The sequence below is a fragment of the Equus quagga genome, chromosome 11, assembly GCF_021613505.1.
Source record: "Equus quagga isolate Etosha38 chromosome 11, UCLA_HA_Equagga_1.0, whole genome shotgun sequence".
Lineage (NCBI taxonomy): Eukaryota > Metazoa > Chordata > Mammalia > Perissodactyla > Equidae > Equus > Equus quagga.
This window is the reverse complement of record NC_060277.1, coordinates 30,209,516-30,214,946: the sequence shown is the minus strand read 5'-3', so window position 1 is coordinate 30,214,946 and position 5,431 is coordinate 30,209,516. Positions and strand designations below refer to the sequence as shown.

At 41.4% G+C, this 5,431-nt stretch overlaps 1 pseudogene; it reads right to left on the bottom strand.

The window, feature by feature from the left end:
* Positions 1–4,281: 4,281 nt before the first annotated feature.
* Positions 4,282–5,209, bottom strand: LOC124247167 (zona pellucida sperm-binding protein 4-like; annotated as a pseudogene).
* Positions 5,210–5,431: the final 222 nt, after the last annotated feature.

The window sequence follows — 5,431 nt, the reverse complement described above, 5'->3', positions numbered from 1 at the left end:
AGAGTTATATAACTTTTTTCTAAAATTACAATAACACTTATTACACTACTTAATACACAATCAATTTTAATGCAATTCTCACCTAGATGTGGGAAAAAAGAAGACGTCTAGAGCAAGTTTAGTCTGCAGTTGAAGTTGAGTACCCAGGTCAGGGGCAAAGAATCATTCCTGAAAAGACAAAAAGTTGTGCAAATACTTCTAGAAAATTTTATTATTACCAACAAAAAAGAAACAGATATAGAGTAAAAATGACTTAGTATTAGGTGTTCTGTCTTAGGCTCAAATCTCAGTCAGTTTTCTGCCATTTTCTCCAGGTCAATTTCTGTATTAGGCTGGGTTTAGTTTCAGGATGAAGAAACCACCAAAGTTCTCCTAAGCAGAAAGGGACTTTATTTGTGAATTGGGTGCTTTCAGAGTTTTGAAACAGAATGAAGAAAATTGAGGCACTACAAATGTCTCCAAATTTCACCTTGTATTTCCCTGAGGCAGTCGATAAGGGAATGAAGAATGAAGGAGAATCAGTATGATGTGTCAGTGAGAGTTCACTTAGGAAAACAGAAACTACGCTGGCTATTTCAACGGACAGAATTTAATATAAGAAACTGATTAAACAGATATTGGAGAATTTAAACGGAAACATAGGAAGAAATGAGGTAAGGAAAGGGTAATAAATGAAGAAATGGGTGTTGCCTTTAAAGATGGGAAAAAACCTTTGGAGTTTTCAGAACCTAGAGGCCAAGAGTAGGATCTACATAGATTTGGGAATGAGACCTACAAAGACGGAGTGCCAGCTAGCTACTCTGGTAACCCAGGGGTGGGCAAGAGGGGTCTTGTAGACCTCAGAGCAAAGAGTGCCACCTAGTACTTCAGGAGCTCAAAAGGAAGGTCCCAGAGTCAAGGCTGCAACTTTCTCAGGAGAGGGCCTCATCTGTTAGTGCTGGCATCATATTTGTTCAGGGGGTCTTGTAGAGGTAGAAGTCAGCCTAGTCCTGGTAAGGCCGCAGTGGGGAGGAGTGTGTGACAGGGATGTTTTGGAAAGAACTAAAACATCCAAGAAATTAGAAACCACTGGTGTAGCCAGAGTGAAACAAGATTGATGAAGTGACACTAACAGGAACAACATGCAAACTGAAATCAACAGGTCCCTTCTTTCCTCCTCCTGCCTCTCAGCCTCCCTCCAGTGCCTGTACTGAAAAGGCATAAGAGGAATCCACATGGCAAAGAATTGTGGATTGCAGAATCCCCACCCAGCATCAGAAAGCAGAGTATAAATACTTTTAAACACTTGGATTTAAAGCTGAGTCAAATAGCTTCATAAGCAGCATGAATAAGACATAATTTCAAACTTGAATTAGGACTCCTAACCCTGAGAAATGTCCTAGCTTTATGGCTCAGTGCATGAAAGAGATAAAGCCACATTTGGCTTTATAGCTGCAGAGAGAGTAAGCTAAGTAGTGATAATTAGGCACTAAATATCCTAACGTAATAATTGATTTATAGGGCTTTGCTGTGAGCTCTTTTATAAGCCGGCCTTCATAACCTGTTCTCCCTGAAAGGGATGGTGGGAATGAGCAGAGCCCAGCACTAAAAACTGAGGGGTGACGTTGTGATATATTAAGGATGGCCACATATGGTTTGCTGCTCCTCCATTCATAGGCAGACTTCAATTCCCCTCCCTTGAATCTGGACTGACCTTAATGATTTGACCAATCAAATGCAGCAACAACATCATTCTGGGACATTCGAAGCAAGGACGTAAGAATCTTTCCAGCTTCCACCCAGTCCTCACTGTCTCAGGGATGTCTGAGCCATCACGTAAGAGGTCTGACTACAACACTGGCAAATCTTCTCCAGCACTGTCCTTTGCTCCAGAGTGCCAATTGAGCTCAGCCTTCCAACTATCTCTGCCAAGGCAAAAACCATGTGAAGCCAAATATCTTGGGTCCTCCAGACCAGCCCCTCTGTCTGCTGAAAACCTCTCAGTGACATCTATTGACAACATGTGGAATGGAAGAGTCAGGCTGCCTGAATTCAGAACCCACAAACTGATGAGAGAGGATGAAATGATCATTGTTTTGGGGCCAGTCAGATGGTGTAGTCATTACGTTCATGCACTCCACTTCTGCATCCCGGGCTCTGCAGGTTCGGATCCTAGGCAGGGACCTAAACACTGCTCATCAAGCCATGCTGTGGCAGTGTCCCATATATGAAATAGAGGAAGATTGGCACAGATGTTAGCTCAGCGACAATTTTCCTCAAGCAAAAAGAGGAAGATTGGCAATAGATGTTAGCTCAGGGCCAATTTTCCTCACCCCCAATAAAGGATCTTTGTTTTAAGCTAGTAAATTTTGGGATAGTCTGTTATGCAGCAATCGATAATAGGACAAGTATACATAAGATCAGAGATATGCAGAATTCCTGTGAGAGTTTTGGGATGACACATGCAATATACAGTGCTAGTTCTCCAGTTTACTCCAAACAGCCTTTTCTACATTGTTCTTGAAAGGAAAGCAGACACTAAAATGAGAGGAAATGATAGAAAGCAAGTAGCATATGATAAAACAAATGAAAAGAAAAAAACCAAACAAAATAAAAGAATATACTTCTCTGTACTCTCGGGAAAAATGGACTCAGAATAAAGAGAAATATGAGGTAATAAAATGACAGAAAGAGTAGGGAAAATGATGTAAGAAAATAATGCAGGCTAATGATCAGCAGCTTTTTACCTGGAAACAATTGGCGGTACAGAAGCTGTGCTGGATGGAGATTTAACAGAAGCCTAAAAGCTCTGAATAAGTGGAGGAGGGTTTTTCTTTTGTCAGCCTTATATTTCTAGGAAGAAAGATTAAAATATAAGACCCTTCTGGAGAGAGTCCTTGGTGAAACATCAGGCTGAGTCGAAAGCCTGGACCATATTCTATGAAAAGGAGCAAAGCAGGTGTAAAATGAGCCCTACAATAAAAGTCATTAAAATATATAAAATAGAAAAGTCATTAAAAATATATTTCCCTTCAGCTACTGAATCATGATGATAACAATTCATGTTTTTATTTTAGCTTCAAAATACTTACTGCATTTATCATCTGTGGAGGGTACTCTATAAAGTGGTCTCCCATGTTCCTTTTCTTCTGGTGGTCATGCCTTTATATAATTCTTTCTCTTTTGACCAAGAGAATATTGCAAAGGCGGTGGGAAGGTGCTCCCTTGATTATGCTACGTTAGATCGCACTCTGTCTGGCTGGCAGTCTCTCTCCAGTGACTCTCCTTGCCCATTTGATGAAGTAAGCCACCATGTGACCAGGAACGGCAGGCAGCCTCTAGGAGCTGAGAGCTACCTCCAGACCTCAAGAAGCTGAGGTCCTCAGCGATACAGGCACCAAAAAAAAAAAAAAAAAAAAAAAATTAGAATTCTCCCCAAAATCTGAGTGAGTTTAGAAATAGATATTTCTGCAGTTGAGCCTCTAGATGCAAATCCACCTCTGGAAAACACCTTGTTTGTAGCCTTGCAGAGGACCCAGGTAAGTCACGGACAACTCCTGATGCACAGAAATTCTGAGATAACAAATGTGCCTTTTATGCAACTAACTGTAGGATAATTTGTTATGCAGCAAAGATAACTAATATATAACCTGAAATGTTTTAACATTGATGTTTATTTGATTTATGAGATTTTCTTCCACTTCTCCATTGACTCTAAAGGGCCAAATTTATATTCTTACTCTGACTGTAGTCTTGTCAGTTAAGTTGTTAGTTTTCATTTTCAGCTCGTTGAACTCAGTTCTAAGTGTTGGAATACCCCTGGTGGAGTGGTGCTACAGCGAGATAGAAGGCCAAGCTGTCTCCTATTGGTCAGTAGGAGTGTAGCTTGTCCTCACACACTTTCAAGAAGGCCTCATTCTCCCAGATCACTGCTTAACTTCCAAATTTCAGAGATAGGATAGTCAGTTAGCAATTCCAAATATATAGTGAGTTTTGGAGAAGGAAGAAGCTTAAGAACAATTCCATGGGGTCATTTTTTACTTTCTCCAAATGTCAAGGATTTCTGGGGAGCAAGTTCCATCTGGAATCTGCTATATTCATATCTTAACTTCAAGACTCTTTCCTGGTTCTCAAGTTTTTATCAGTCCAGGAAGGTAAAACTCATGCAAATATTCTTCCAAAAATACCAAAAAGTTACAATCTCACTTTCAATCTTGGCAGCCATTTGATTCAGAGAGACGGATAGAAGGGGTTAGCCCTCCAGGGCTATCTGGTTTTATTAATACATTGAGTAGGTGTAACTCATCTCTGTTTCCTGATAGCCAAGTAAGATACTAACAAGTCTCCAACTATTAAGGTCCCAGAAAGGCCTGCCACTCACAGAGCTTGGAGTCTACAGGAGAGCTTGAGTAATTCTAGAGTTTTTCTAAAGAGTCCTTAGTGACTTGGATTAGAATCATGGGACTCTTCTAGAAATGCTTACAGGACTGTTCTGACAATAGATGTCGGAGCTTCTTCTTCACCTGGCAACAGGACAGGTTATCATATAGGATGATGTCCCAGTAGGCTGGCAGACTGATGGACAGCAGTGCAGATACACCAGTCTCCTGAGTGCCCACTTTGCCATGGAGTCCTCAAAGCTGAAGGTGAAAAAGTTAAAGCACTGGTAGGGAGAAGGAAATGGCAGATCCAAGGCTTTCTGAACAGGGATCAATTGGGTCTGATAATTATCTCCAGTCTAGGAGCATCCCCTTAACCAGCGTAGGCCACTGTGACTGATGCAGGGGGTTGTACTGGGCATGGCCCAACACTGACATAGAAGCAGCCCTCGGTAGGGGTCTGTTCTGTGATGAATGGAGAAATCCACATGAAAGGGGTCCTGAAATAACTTCACCACTGGGTAGTCACCAACAGTGTAGTAGGAGCCATAGTTTTTATCTCTGGCAATCTGAAGTTCCAGAGTGAGGGGTCCGGGCTGGGTCTCAGAAAGGAGTGATGAGAGAGTAAGAACCACGACATTAACCAGGAAGGCGTTGCTGTTTACAGAGTAGCTGCAGCTGACTCTAACCCTGAGGATACTGTTGAAGGTGATAAAACCATGGCCCCAAGTTCTCACCTCCCTAGCCGCAACTAGCTCATTTTCATACACTGCCTAGTCTCCAGTGATCTGTCTTGTGGTACCACAGGAAGTAAATGGAAACTGGAAAGGGGCAAAGGTGTGTGTTGCCATCACAGAGCTAAGGAGGAGGAGTCAGCTGCATTCAATTTAATTTCATACCAAAACATTCTGTAGGTAAAATAGCTTCCAGCTTAGGAACAGAAACATCAATATTATTTTTCATATTTTCTCCGCTTCCCAAGTTTCTGGTTCATATTTCCATACCTTCTTGTAGGCAAACAACTCAAAAGTTTCTTTGTTTTTCTTTTTTCTCCTGAAATGTCTGGGCTTTTT